The sequence below is a fragment of the Panthera leo genome, chromosome F3 (genome assembly GCF_018350215.1).
Source record: "Panthera leo isolate Ple1 chromosome F3, P.leo_Ple1_pat1.1, whole genome shotgun sequence".
Taxonomy (NCBI): Eukaryota; Metazoa; Chordata; class Mammalia; order Carnivora; family Felidae; genus Panthera; species Panthera leo.
Genome location: NC_056696.1, coordinates 483,440 through 499,306, shown reverse-complemented (window position 1 = coordinate 499,306; position 15,867 = coordinate 483,440). Strand labels below are relative to the sequence as shown.

At 38.7% G+C, this 15,867-nt stretch overlaps 1 pseudogene; it reads left to right on the top strand.

The window, feature by feature from the left end:
• Positions 1-1,065: 1,065 nt before the first annotated feature.
• Positions 1,066-15,867, top strand: part of LOC122212379 — a 48,050-nt pseudogene continuing 33,248 nt past the window's right edge.

The following is a 15,867-nucleotide window of genomic DNA, read 5'->3' as shown; positions in this document are numbered from 1 at the left end:
ATTACAATGGGAGAGACAGCTAATGTCCCGGAGAACACATGAGGCAGGATTAAGGGTCCTTGCTCTGTTTTTATTAGGATCAGAAGGCTTCCAAACATGGTGATGGACGTGCACAAAGAGACAGTCAATCTGTGAACATGAACTCATGGGCATGAGGGAAAGGGGGTTTGAAGATATAGGGTGTTAGGGGTTTGGGTCAATATAAAACAAAATCCTGGCCCCTGGCAAATGGTTGTTAACAGCTGACCTGAGGCACCTTCTCTGTTTATCTTAACTAGTCTAGGGGAGAAGACAGATGCTACCTCAGGATCCATAAGGCACCTTTCTTTTGCTAATTACTCCCCTCTGGGCATCTTCACCCTGCAGCCTACAGCCTATAGCCCTATTTACTTGTTTACCTAATTTGGTCCTTCCTTCCTGTGAAAGCAGCTTTCTGCCATAGTACTAAATTGGGGAGTGTGTCCTCCTGAATATCTAATCTTGTTTACCTCACACACCTTTGTCCTGGAGCCTTTGCCCCACCCTCTCTATACCTAGATACCTAATCTTGTTTACCCAAACTTGGGTGTGAGCATCCTATGGCTTTGTAATTTTTTACACCTGGTTAACCCATCAGTGCAGGCTCAGGGAATTCCTAAGCTTATTCCCCACAAATATAGGCAGTCTTGTCTGCTTTACTCACAATCTTGGAACTTAGAATTTCAACATGACCCCTTTGAGATAGGCTTAATAACAGCTATTTGTATTGTCACCCCTTTTTCCACATTTTTTAGTCATCATTCTCAGATGTTTCTGTTGATTCAAACCTTCACTTTATGTTCAATAAAGTATGATACCTTTTGGCCTGTATGATTTTTTTTAAACGTTTATTTATTTTTGAGACAGAGCATGACCGGGGAGGGTCAGAGAGAGAGAGAGAGAGGGAGACACAGAATCGGAAACAGGCTCCAGGCTCCAAGCTGTCAGCACAGAGCCCGACGCGGGGCTCGAACTCACGAACTGCGAGATCATGACCTGAGCTGAAGTCGGATGCTCAACCGACCGAGCCACCCAGGCGCCCCTGGCCTGTATGATTTTTACCATGTAGGTAGCATAAGCCCTCCACAAACCTTCAGTATTTAACTCCAAGGGAGAAAACTGAATTTTGAGATGTGTGGACTTTAGAAATAGACAAAATCTAGAGATACCCTCCTTTAAAAGAATAAGTAGCTAATCTCCTCGTCCCCTATCAAGGTATTAATTTACTGTGCCAAAGTCACACTTTTCATGCATCTGATTAATTTAATGAATTTGTGGTCATTTCTCTGATTCAGCATTCAAGAATCGTGTCATCTCTTTTGGTGCCATAAAATGCTAGGTAATGCCACTTTAGGAACTTGGGACAAATCATTTAACCTTTTTGAGTTTTACTCGTGTTATCAGTAGCAAATGGGATTAAAGGTGATCATTACTTTTATACCCTCTCCCTATAAAGTTTTATGGTTATTGAATGTGAGATTCGGAGAGCATTACTAATTTCCCAGAATTCCACCCTAACATCTGTTTCACTTTGTTCCTTTTGTGTTGTGGCAAACTTTGGTTCATAAATTTTAGGGGACACTGTCACTTTTTTTTGAGAATCTTAGGATCCAAAAGAAAAAGAAGTGTAAAAGGCAGTCAGGGAAAGAATAGCTTCGTGCAGAAAGAGGAAAGCTTCCTGGTTTTGTTACTGGAGCACCTCCATGTTGCATGTTTTAAATCTGGCTGTTGTGTTAAACCCAGGTGGTAAGGATAGAAAAGGACAAATTTTGTCTCTTGTCTTTTTATTTCTTTGTATCTCTTGGTCAGATGGGTTGGGGGTGGGTGGGGAATTCTCGGTAGCAAAGTGTGGATATGAATAAGAGTACAAAATTAAGAAAGCCCTTTTAGAAATTTTGGTAACTTCTGCTTTGTTTTTAATTCCAACAGAAATGAAGCAGAGTTTATAAAAATTACAATTACTTGTAATGATAAAGTAAGCACAGAATATTTTCCTCCATTGAATTTATGACAAACTAAGTGCCAACTGATAAAATGAATGAAAAAACTTTTTATTGACTAAAGTAACAATTACCTTTAGTATCAAGTTCCATTAAAGGTTGAAGAAAAAAAGCAGCACAGAGGAAGTGACATGGAAGTATCAGAAAACATACATGATGCTGCGGCTGCTGGATTAATTCCACAAAGACAGAATGGAAAAACTGATAACCATCAATTGCCTATTACAGAAAATAAAGATTCTGATAGGTAAGCCTATATAGCAATATTTAAATAGTAGGTAATTGTTATTTTCCTATGCAACAAACTTTTCTAGTTTGAGCTAATGTTCATGATGAACAATTTTCCTATTTTTCGTGGAGATATTTCATCCTACGTGCTAATGAGAAAAATGTAAATACCAATGAGATACCGTTTTTTGCAGTCATAGTGATAAATATTTTATTAAAAAAAATAACCAAAGTTAGGAAATGTGAGGAAAATGACATTCTTAGACACTGTGGCTGGGTGAAATTGGTAACCCCTTTCTGAAAGATGATTTAGCAGTGTATTTCAGAATTTCAAATATGTCGGGGCACCTGGGTGGCTCAGTTGGTTAAGCGCCCAACTTCGGCTCAGGTCATGATCTTGCACTTCATGAGCTTGAGCCTTGCGTCAGGCTCTGTGCTAACAGCTCAGAGCCTGGAACCTGCTTCATATTCTGTGTCTCCCTCTCTCTCTGCCCCTCCCCTGCTTGTGCTCTGTCTCTGTCACTGTCAAAAATAAATAATATAACATGAGAAAAATATGTCAGGTAGGTCATCCCTTTATTCCAATGGTTTCATTGCCAGGACTGGGTCCGTCTGAAATACGGAGGTTTTATCCCATGTTTTCTTCTAGGACTTTTATGATTTAAGATTTTATATAGAAGTCTTTATTTGCGTTTGGGTTGACTTTTGTGAGTGGTGTAAGGTAGAGGCACAGTTTTCTTCTTTTGCATGTTAATATCCAGTTTTCTCAGCATCATGTATTGAAGAGATTACTTTTTCTCTTTTGAGTATTCTTGGGTCTCTTAACAAAGAGACTTTATGCATGGGTTTTTAGTTGACTTTATGCATGGGTTTATTTCTGGGTTCTTGATTCTGTTTCATTCATCTTTGTGTTTGTTTTTGTGCAACTTCATACGGTTTTTATTACCATAACTTTGTAATAGTTTAACACCAGCAAGTGTGATGCTTCCAGATTTGTTCTTCTTTCTTAGGATTGCTTTGGCTATTTGGGGTCTTTTTTGTTCCTTACACATTTGAGGAATGCTTTTCCTATTTCTGTGAAAAAGGCCATTGGAATTTTGACAAGGATTGCATTGACTCTGTGGGTGGTTTCAGGTAATGTGGATATTTAATGATACTAATTTTTCGAATCCATAAACAACGGGGTATCTTCCCATTTGTTTGTGTCCCTGCTGTTTCTTTTACCAGTCTTGTAGTTTTTACTGTACCTATCTTTCAGAAAGTCCTTGATTAAATTTATCCCAAAGTATTTTGTTCTTTTTGGTGTTTTGGGGAAGGGGATTTTTTCCTTATATTTCTTTTTCAGCTGTTTCATTGTTATTTTTTAGAAATGCAACGGATCTCTTGATGCTGATTTTGTAATTTTTTTAACTAAATATAATCTATTGTCAAATTGGTTTCCATACAACACCCAGTGCTCATCCCAACAGGTGCCCTTCTCAATGCCCATCACCCACTTTCCCCTCTCCCCCACCTCCTATCAACCCTTAGTTTATTCTCAGTGTTTATGAGTCTCTTATTGTTTGCCTCCCTCCCTCTCTGTAACTTATTTTCCCCCGTTCCCCCCCCCCCACCCATGGTCTCCTGTCAAGTTTCTCAGGATCCACATATAAGTGAAAACATATGGTATCTGTCTTTCTCTGCCTGACTTATTTTCACTTCGAATAATACCCTCCAGTTCCACCCACGTTGTTGCAAATGACCAGATTTCACTCTTTCTCATTGCCAAGTAGTATTCTACTGTATATATAAACTACATCTTCTTTCTCCATTCGTCGGGTGATGGACATTTAGGCTCTTTCCATAATTTCGCGATTGTTGAAAGTGCTACTGTATACATTGGGGTACATGTGCCCCTATGCATCAGCACTCCTGTATCCCTTGGGTAAATTCCCAGCAGTGCTATTGCTGGGTCATAGGGTTGTTCTATTTTTAATTATTTGAGGAAGCTCCACGCTGTTTTCCAGAGTGGCTGCACCAGTTTGCGTTCCCACCAACAGTGCAAGAGGGTTCCCGTTTCTCCATATCCTCGCCAGCATCTGTAGTCTCCTGATTTGTTCATTTTAGCCACTCTTACCAGCATGAGGTGGTATCTCAGTGTGGTTTTGATTTGTATTTCCCTGATGAGGAGTGACGTTGAGCATCTTTCCACGTGTCTGTTGTCCATTTGGATGTCTTCTTTGGAAAAGTGTCTATTCATGTCTTCTGCCCATTTCTTCCCTGGATTATTTGTTTTGTGGGTGTGGATTTTGGTGAGTTCTTTACAGGTTCTGGATATTAGCCCTTCCTTTATCCGATATGTCATTTGCAAATATCTTCTCTATTCTGTCCGTTGCCTTTCGGTTTTGTTGATTGATTCCTTTGCAGTGCAGAAGCTTTTTATCTTGACGAGGTCCCAATAGTTCAGTTTTGCTTTCCATTCCCTTGCCTTTGGAGATGTGTCAAGTAAGAAATTGCTGCAGCGGAGGTCAAAGAGGTTTTTTTCCTGCTTTCTCCTCTAGGGTTTTGATGGTTTCCTGTCTCACATTCAGGTCCTTCATCCATTTTGAGTTTATTTGTGTGTATGGTGTAAGAAAAGTCATCTAGTTTCATTCTTCTGCATGTTGCTGTCCAGTTCTCCCAGAAGAAAGAGACTGTCTTTTTTTCCCATGGGATACTCTTTCCTGCTTTGTCAATGATTAGTTGGCCATACATTTGTGGGTTCACCTCTGGGGTTTCTATTCTATTCCATTGGTCTGTGTGTCTGTTTTTGTGCCAATACCATACTGTCTTGATGATCACAGCTTTGTAGTAGAGGCTAAAGAGACAGAGTGTTAACGGGGGAGGGGTAGAGAGAGAGAGAGAGAGAGACAGAGAGAGAATCCAAAGCAGGCTCCAGGCTCTGAACTGTCAGCACAGAGCCCAATAAGGCGCTTGAACCACAAACCACGAGATCAAGAGCTTAGCCGAAGTCAGAAGCTTAACTGGCTGAGCCACCCAGGCACCCCTGCATCTTTATGTTGATTTTGTATGCTTCATCCTTGGAACAGCTTTTTGGTGGTATCTTCAGGATTTTCTATATATAATAACATATCATCTGCAAACAAAGGCAGTTTTATTTCTTCTTTTTTGATTTGGATGCCTTTTATTTCCTTTTCTTGCCTGACTACTTTGACTAGGACTTCCTCTATCCTGTTGAATAGGAGTGGTCAAGTGGGAAACTTTGCCTTGTTCTTGAACTTAGAGTAAAAGCTTTCCGTTTTTTACCACTGCATATGATGTTGGCTATGGGCTTATCATATTGGACTTCATTATGTCCAGGTGTGATAATTCAGTACGCACTTTGTTGAGAGTTTTTATCCTGAAAAGATGAATTATGTCAAATGCTTTTTCCTCACATGCTGGGATGATGATATAATTTTTTTTTATCCTGTTAATGCGGTATATCAAATGTATTTGTTCAATTTGATTTCTGAAGGATAATTTTGCTGAGTAAAGTATTCTTGATTGGTAGTCTTTTTTCTCTTAGCACTTTGGATATGTAATCCCAATGCCTCCTGGCATGTAAGGTTTCTGCTGAGAAGTTGTGAATAGCCTTATGAGGGTTCACTTGTAGTCACATAGTCTTTCCTCACACTTTTTCATTATTTTTACTTTGTTCTCTGCTGACTGGATAATTTGATAGTTCCTGTCTTTAAATTCACATTTTTTTTTGGTTGATCCATTTCCTGTCAGTGATCACTCTTGCTTTTTTCATCTCCTTCATTATACTCTTCAGCTCCAGGATTTTTGTTTAGTTAGTTTTTACTATTTCCAGCTCTTTGTTAAGCTTCTCGTTTTATTCATAGAGTGTTTTTCTGATTTTACTGAATTGGCTTTTTGTGTTTTTCTTGTAACTCACTGAGTTTCCTTAAAACTGCTATTTTTGAATTCTCTTTTGAACAAATTACAGATCTCCATGTGTTTCTGATTGATTATGGAAGATTATTGTGATCCTTTGATGGTATCATATTTCCTTGATATTTTATATTCTTTGTAGTTTTGCATTGCTGTCTTTGCATTTGAAGTAGCAGTCACCTCCTCCAGTCTTTAATGACTACCTCTTCAGTGTGTCCAAACCTGATTTTTTTGCTCCAGTGGGATGCTGGAAATTCTCTGCAGGAGACCTGGTTTTCCAAAAAGCCTCTCTCATCCACGGTGATTTTCTTAGAGAGTGTTTTCTAGGGAGGGACTCCCAGATGTGGCTGAGAGGGAGGGGCTGGAGGCACTTTATGGGCTATTGCTAGGTCCACAGATTAGACTGTAGTACGTATGCCTGTTACCTGATGCACGGGTAGGCAAGACTTTTCCTCGGTCCCTTGGAAAATGGTGCTAGGTTCCCACAGCTCCTGCAAAGGCAGTTTTGCCCGTGGGTGGATAAGATGCCAGTTTGTTGTAGGTGGGGAGACGCAACAACGTACATCTTGTTCAGCTATGATACTGATATCGCTCTGACATATGGGCATTTTAAAAGTAGTTTTCCCCTAAGATATTTCCTTGATTTCTTCTTTCATGTTATATGGACCTCATGCTACTTTAAAACTTTGTTGAAATTAAGCATTCTTATATTTCAAAGCAAAGCCAAAAATAGAGCACACATCTAGTTATTACTCCCATGTCTAAGAGTCACTGCCTTTAGGCAATGAACTCTAACTTTTTAGTGTAACCTTCAAGGTTCTTCAGAGTTTCTTTCCTGCCTGATCTCTTACTACTTGCTTCCATGTATTTTATGCTTTTTTCCAAGTTCCTAAAAGCTTATACTTTTTCCTTTCAAGGCACCTAGATGCCATCTGTGTAATCTTTGTGCTCACATTCTAATCTCTAAGAAAATGGTTTTCTCCTGTTTCTTTCCCTGGTGACCTCTGCTGTTTATTTTCCCTCTTCATTAAAGCCTTTCTTGTCCTCACAGCTTTTCACATGTCCATTCTTACAAATCACATTGTATTCTAATTGTATATTTATCTGTGTTTGAAGCAACAGATGAGTATTTCCTTTTGTATGGTTGGTACTTCAGCATTGTTCTCTGAATTAAATTAAGTCAGATGGGTAAAATTCAGAACTTGATGAAGATTGTCTTTTTATTCTTTATCAGTAAAATTGTTAGAAAACATTGGCTTTTTTATGGCTTTTTAATGGCTTTTTTTTTAAGGAGGGAACCTGGTTTACATATGAAGAAGATAAAGAAAGGTGAAAATGAAAAAGGGACATCAAAAGGATCTGTGATCACATCAGTGTTGCAGAAGGCAGATTCCCTAACTGGTGGTCCACTACAAAAGAATGATGGCAGCCATTTCAGTGAAAAGGATCAGCATGAAAGCAGGTAAAATCTATAAATTCTTTATGTGCCTGTGAAGGAATTTTAGCAGTGATTACCTTTTGTGGAAATAAAATGCTGTAGTGTAGGTAGGTCCAAGCTAAAGCAAGAAATACTCAACATATCAAACACACTGCTTGAAAAGTTATGATGAGGGTAAGTGACTTTGTCAAGGAGCAGTTTCAGTAGTCACCATGGAAGCATGGAAGATGAGTAAGTGTAAAAAACTCCTTAGAGCATTTTAATTGGGAAAGGTAATAGAGAAATGGATGATAACTGAAAAAGAATGTGAATTGCAAAGGCATTTTCTTTCTCTTTTTATTTTAAGATGGGAGCTTTTAGAGTGTGTATTCTGTTGGAAATGATCAATAGAGATAGACATGGTTAGTTAATTTAATTTTGTTTGCGTTTCCAAACATTAGGAAGTTTGTTGATTGTATTACATTCTCTTTTAAAGATTATAGTAATTGTCTTTAATACTCTTATACATGTAATTTTGTGGAAGAAGGTGGTTTATTCTGAGTTGGTTCCACAATGGGGTATTCTCATAGAATTGAATGTGCAGATTTAAAAATATATATGTATGTATGCAAGTATATATACATATATACATATACATATACATATATATGGCTGTATAAGTTCTATATGTATATATAAGTATATGTGTATGAGTTCTGTATGTATATATGTGTATGTATACACACACACACACTTATCATAAACGTATGCAAACACTGAGGCCATTCTGAACAAAGCTAATCCTTCCTTGATGATTTTAGATACCCAGTGCCTTTGATAGTATCACAAATAGCTATGATTTTGTTAGGGACTTTAAAGTATCTGGTTCTATTAAGTTAATATTTATTTAGATTCTGGGGAAAGGGGAAGATTTTGTTTATTTACAATTGGAAAAGAAACTAGTAATCCATAACAGATTATTCCTTTTGGACTAGAGAGCTCTAAATTGCAAAAACCATGCTTCCTGTACCAACAGTGCCATTGACACAGATTGTATGCTCAATAAGTATGTGTTGAATGTGGGAATAGACAGTTGAATGAATGAATGAATGATGAATGAATGAATGAATGAATGAATGCCTGTTGAGGAACTTCTCTAGAAGAAGCAAATCTTTAGTTTATTGAAGGTAGATTTCCCATCTTGCCAAGTATAAAGTCTCTTTAAAAATGTGTAAGATTCAGAAATTGTTATGTATCTCTATAGCTAGAAATCGAATCATAATATAAATTCATTTGCTGTCATATTAGTTAGAAACACTGGAGTATTACTGTAACCACATAGTATAAAACACATGCTTTGAAGGCACATTCCTGGGTTTGAATTCAGGTTCTGTTCTTGGCCAGCGATTAGGGCTTCTTGGGCAAGTCACTTCGACTTTCTGTGCCTCATTTTCTTCCTGTGTAAAATACTTAATATACTAAGCTACTTCATAGGATTTTTGTGGGGCTTCAAATACCTTGAAGACATGTAAAGTGCTCATAGTAATGCCTAGAGAGTAGTTGCATAGTGAGGCTCCAACACGTTAATATCATGATTGTTAAAAAGGGGTTTTCGGGGCGCCTGAGTGGCTCAGTCGGTTAAGCCTCCGACTTCAGCTCAGGTCACAATCTCGCGGTCCGCGAGTTCGAGCCCCGCGTCGGGCTCTGGGCTGATGGCTCAGAGCCTGGAGCTTGCTTCCGATTCTGTGTCTCCCTCTCTCTCTGCCCCTCCCCCGTTCATGCTGTGTCTCTCTCTGTCTCAAAAATAAATAAACATTAAAAAAAAAATTAAAAAAAAAAAGGGGGTTCTTTCATATAGGGACTTAACTTGCACTTTCCAAGTAGGTTTTAGTGCCAGTAAAAGCTTATTTTTAGTAAAATGACAACAACACAAACAATGGTATCATTCCTATCAAATAATGCTAGTAGCATTAGGATTTTCCTTTGCTTTTGTTGGTTTTTATCTAACTTTAGTACTTTGTTGTGCTCGCTTCAGCAGCACATATACTATAACTGGATACACCTAATCCTTTGTTAATATTAGCAGTAGTGTATTTTCTATGTTGTTTAATGTTACTCCGTTGTTTAATACCTTTGTAGAAAATTAGTTTCAAATGCAGAGATTTTATATCAGAAACAATAGGTTTAGATAGGCTTTGTATTTTAAATATTTAATATTTGCCTGAAAAGAATTGTTGGGTTTTTTCAGACCTGCGAAGAAAATTTCTAAGAAAAAGAACAAGGTAAGCAAAATAGACATTGTAATTTTATTTTATTTATTATTTATTTTATTTTTATTTTATTATATTATTTTGATACATATTTGTTAGGAATATTGTTCAGTGGCAAAAAAATACTTTATGAAAGATGTAGTGAAAAAATAGAAAATCTTCCTTTGTTGTAGAGACATTTGCTGTGAAAAAGTTACTTAGAAATACTAGCTATGGATAACAGTGTCTTTTTGATAAAAATCCGTTCTTTTAAAAAGTCTCTGTGGTTTCACCTTTTAAATGTTTATTCACTTATTTTTAAAATGTATTTTGAGAGAGAGCACTCACAAGTGGGTCAGGGGCCGAAGGAGATGGGGAGAGAGAATCCCCAGCAGGCTCCATGCTGTCCTTGTGGAGGTCAACGTGGGACTCAAACTCAGGAACTCTGAGGTCATAACCTGAGCCAAAATGGAGTCGGATGCTCAACCGACTGAGCCACTCAGATGCCCCTGTTTTTGCTTTTATAAAAAGATGGCTATTTATCACTTCTCTACACCTAGTATATTTTATAAATATTTGGGGGACATTTTGAAATGGTATTATTCATTGGTAGGTCAAAAAGCAAATTACTTCTATGGATGACCTTGTCGGCTTCATTCAGTCATCTGAAACAGCTTCAGAGCATTGTGAGTTGTCTTACTCTAAGAATTTCATGTTGCTGATTGAACAACTTGGCATGGATTGTAAAGGTAGGAAGCCTTTTTACGTACATTGCTGTAGTAATATGTGCACACCTTGCCTACTACTGCACCATAGAGCACTGCTGTATTATAGAGCTGCTCATCTCAGAAATATGTTTTATATTAAAATAAAAGGAGAACTATTGTATCCTCTCAGCCAGAGAGTCGTCATTTCTACTGTACCTTTCTTAGTGGGAATGGCACATCTAATATGTTTAACTCTGCTTCTCTTCTGTGCCTTCACCCAGGTCAGGTCATTATTTTTCTCCTAGATGACTGAAATAACCTCAGGACTGTTTTCCCTGCCGTTCTACCTCCCAGGACCTTGGTCTACACTGCAACCATAATTAGTATATGTTTTAAAAAGTGTCTTTCATCATGGTACCCCCTTGCTTAAAGCTTAGCTATTAATTCTCATTGCTATTAGGTTAAAGGCCACAGTCCTCTGGCTTCATCTTGTATGGTTTTACATCCTTCTTTCCGTCTGTGTCTTATCCACTGTGTTAAACGTTTCTTCCTGTGAAAGAGCTTTTCGTTTCCAACAGCTTTAGTTAGGTAAACTGCACATATATGAAGTGTGTCATTTGATAGTTTTGACATATGTTTACACGTATGAAACGATAACCATAATCCAGACAGTTAACATATTCGTCACCCTTAAAAATCTCATGTCCCTTTAGAGTCCCTTATTATGAAGCTGCCAAATTGTTTTCTAAAGGAGTTGTACGGTTTTCCATTCCCACCAGCAGTCTGTGAGAGCACCAATTCCTGCATACATATTCATGAACACTTAGTATTGTCAGCTTTTTAAATCCTAGCCATTCGGATGGATATTTAGTATACATCTCATTATGGTTTCAATATACATTTCCCTAATAATGGATGATGGTGAGCATATTTTCATGTGCTTGTTTGCCATCTGTGTATCTTCTTTGAATTGTCCAAATCTTTGGTTGTTTTAAAAATTTGTTTGTTTGTTTTCTTACTTGTCGCGTTTTCAGAATTCTTTGTATATTCTAGGTACAGTTCCTTCTTATTTTGTTTTCTTTTTGTTTTTTTTTTTTGTGGTTGTTGTTGTTGTTGTTGTTGTTTCCACTGAGGCATTTTATTTGCATATATGTATTACATCCCTAGAAAAAGAATCCCAGGATTTCCCCTTCTGTGCGTTTTCATCTGGCTTCTTCACGTCCATGACTGTAGCTGAGGTGCTCAGTGTAATGAAACCAAACTGAGCAGATTATTCTGCCATTTTTCTAGATCTTTGCATTGTCCATCAATTCTGGGGCCAGTCACTCCATGCTTGCTTAACCTGCCTGTGAGGTTCACAACAATTTTCCCAAGTCTGTGATCATCAATGATTTTCAATTCACCAGTGTAACCATGTTTCATCATCACAGTTAGAAAGTGGACAATGTCTTTGGAGCATTGCCTAGTAAGGACCTGGCGTTTACTTCTCTTTTCAGTATTGTTATGCTTTGGGGAGCATCTGCCACGACTCAAAATACTTTGAGGAATCTAACCTTCTTAACATTCTGTTTCTCCTTTCTTCCTTTAATCCTAAATGTGTAAATCTTCTCCTTACCTGCGAATGGTCTCTGGCTCATTCCTAACTCCTTGTCATGCAACCAAAACATACGTTTGTAAAGCATAGCGGTGGAGAGTAACAAATATTCAGACTAAAATGCGCAACCAGAGGAAAATCGAGAACATATTGTCCAATACCACCATGGGACAAGTGGTTCTCCTAGGGGTCGTTCTCAGCGTGGGTGTGGTGGACTTGATCTGCGCCAAGCTTCAGGGCCAGGTGGAAACTGCCGGTAAACGCAATAGGAAGGATTTCTGGCTGCCATCAGCCCAGAATAGGATGTGGGGAGAGGGGAAGGATGGGGACATCCCAGGAAAGAGACTCCTGGCATATGAAGTCTCCGGCAGGACTAGGGTGAAAGGAGCCTGAGTAACTGAGGCTTAAGTGAGAGAAACGGTCGCAAGAAGCTGGGAAGCGAAGTCGGAAGAAGGGTGATGATGTAGGTAGTGAGAAAAAGATGGGGAGCTAGAGCACAAAACCCATGGCAGGGGCGGAGAGGAAGGGAGGGGAGACAGGTGCACAGGCATTGGGCTCTCCCTTCCAGAAGGGCCATGCCTCTGCCACCGCCGCCGCCTCCCGCTCCAGCAGAGCCTGGGGCCCGGCCCATGCCCACCTCAGTCTAGGGGGGTCGCCTCCTACAGCTACTCCCCCACCTTCAATTCCTGGCAGGTGGCGGACCCCGCCCCCACCCACCCAAGTGCCTGCTGTGCACGTGTGAACAAAGCACCTGCTCTCCAGCCACTGCCAGGGTGGGGCGGGGCAGGGCGGGGTGCTTGGGAAGCTGAGGGAGGAGCCACCAAGGCAGCAAGGAGCACCGCACTTCCCTCTTCTTTTTTAATGTATACATTCAGTGCTATCAGTCTTCATGTGAGTGCTACTGAAGCAGGGCTCTACAAATTCTACTATGTTTTCATTTTCATTCAGTTCAGAATCCTTTCTAATTTTTTTTTATTTTTTCATTACTTCTTTGACTCAGGGGATATTTCGATGTGTTCTGTAGTTCACAAATAGTTGAGTATTTTCCAGAGATATTTTTGTGCTTGATTTCTGATTTGATTGCTTTGTGGTCAGGGAACACACTATTATGACTTCAGGCCTCTTGACTTCTTCCTTTTATTAAGATTTATTTTTGACCCAGAACATAGTCTTTTTTGGTAAGTGTTCCATAGATCCTTGAGAAGAATAGTGGCGGCCAAGTCTACTATGCCCTTGCTGATGTTGAGCCTATTGAAATATCAGACTATAATTGTGAATTTGCCTATTTCTCTTTTCAGTTCTATCAATTTTTGCTTCATGTACTTTGAAGCTATTAACAGATACATGAACATTTAAGATTGCTCTTAATTGACCCTTTTATGATTATACAATGACCTGTTGTTTATTGCTGGTAATAATTTTTTGCTTGAAACTGTTTTGTCTGGTATTCATAGAGCCACTCTAGCTCAGCCTTCTTTGGTCAAGTGTTAGTGTGGTATACCATATCTCTGTCTTTCGAACAAATTTCTGTCTTGACATTTAAAGTGCATTTTGTATAGGTGGCATATAGTTGAGTCTTCCTTTTTTATCCATTCGATAGTCTGCGTTTTAGTTGAGGCTTTTAGACCGTTTTCATTTACTGTGATTTTTGAGATAGTTGATTTGAATCTGTCATCTTGCTGTTTGACTTGCTTTTGTCCTAACTGCTCCTTGTTCCCGTTCTCTTCTTTTTCCGCTTTCTTTTAATCGAGTAATTTTTATGATTCAGTTTTATTTATTTATTTATTTATTCATTCATTCATTTATTCACTTATTTATTTAGGCTTCCTAGCTAGAACTTTTCAGTTTTGCTGCTTTAGTGGTTGGTTTAGGGTTTATAGTCTGTGGCTTCAGCATCACAGTCTCCCTTCCAGTAATGTTATACCACATCGTATATAGTTTAGGAAAATTACAAAAGTTGACTTCCATTTCTTCTTTCCTAGACAGATCCTTCCTGGGTCGGTGGGATTATAGTTTTCATGAAGTTTAGGAAGATTTGGGCCATTTTTTTTCCTGTCCCTTTCCCCTGCCTCTTTGGGCAAGTGTGTATTTCCCACTTGAAGTTTTCTCCCAGGTTTCCAATGTTAAACTTCAGTCTTTTGTTTTGTGATGTCTAATATGTGTTTATTCCTACCCATCGTATTGTTCATGGCTAACATAATTTACATCTCTGTAAGTGCTATTTGGTTTTGAAAACAATAGCTTCTATGCCTCTAGTTATCTTTTCATGCTTTGTTTGGAGATATAGTTAAGTTACTTACAAACAGTTGGATCCTTTAGTCTTGCTCTTATGAATTATTGGGTGAATCCAGAGTGGTGATCAGCCTAACTCAAATTATGAGTTTTTCTATCTTAGCTAATGTGAATAGATACTGTCCCTCGTGCTGTGGGAGCACCAGGCAGTGTTTCCTCTACTCTTTTCAGATTTTTTTCCCTTGATGACTTCCTTCCATGTATGCACTGGTTGTTACTCTGCTGAATAGCCAAAGGGGACCCTGTGCAGATGCTCAGGGTTCTTTCTGTGTTCTGCTTTCTCCTCTCCTGGGTGCTGACCTGTCATCTCTATCTGCCTTGACTTCACCAGACTCTCAGTTTTGCCACCTCGACTCAAGGAGTCTGGTGAAATCTATTTAAATAATTTATGTCTCCTGTGTCGTAGCCTGAAAACTCTCTCAAGGCAGTGAGCTGGGGCATATATGTTAGGCTAACGTGTTTTGTTTTCAGGGATCATTATTGTCCTTCATTGTCTGAAGTTCTGCGTCTTGAAAATCATGTTAAAATTGTATTTTGTCTGTTTTGTTTTTGCTTGCTTCAGGTAGGAAGATCAATCAGTATGTGTTACCCCACCTTGGCCAGAACAGATTACAGTGGAACTTTGGCACATGCTCTAGACTGTCGAGAGTGCTTGTCTTCCTCCTTTGCTTAATTGTCTCCTGCTCCTCCTTCATTCCTCAGTATAGTTATCTCTTCCTCAGGGAAATCTATCTTCCTTGGGCCCAATCTAGATCAAGTTATGATCACAGAACTCTGTCTTCTAATAGGAACTATCTGAATTTAGAATTACCGTTTGAGTTGTCTTTCTCCTTCACTAGACTTTAGGCTAATCGAGAGCCAAGGGTTTTCTCTATTGTATCTATAGAGCTGAGTATAACATCTTCCATTGAAGGTATATATATTCACACATTTATTCAATGTGTGAATGAGTGAATTGAAGATGCACAGGCCTGTATATGCAAAAAGTCCTCATATATTTTATTTCTGTTTCTTCTCTGATGCAGATTCTGCTGGCTTCTTGAAAATCCAAGATATACTTGTTTCCTATGAGAAATTACGGAAACTTAACAAAATCACTGTAAACTTCTTACGGGAAAAATGACAAAAATGGAAAAAATGGTTAGTGCACTACAAAACGAGCTACGAGAAGCCAAAGACATGATATCACGGTTAGAGCATCAAAAAGTGGAATGGGAACGTGAATTCTGCTGTTTGAGGTATAGCATCTTGGCTTGAAGGAAATATCTCAGCTCTTTCCTTTTATACTACAGATGTGTAGGGGCAGTTTTGCAATTGCTGACTTACCTTATGGGATTTTCCCGGAAAGAATACTTGTTTAGTGTTGTGAGGTGTGCGATTCTTGGAAATAACACAGCAAGTTCTTAACAGTGAATACTTATAATAATTTAATGTGTATTCCAAATCA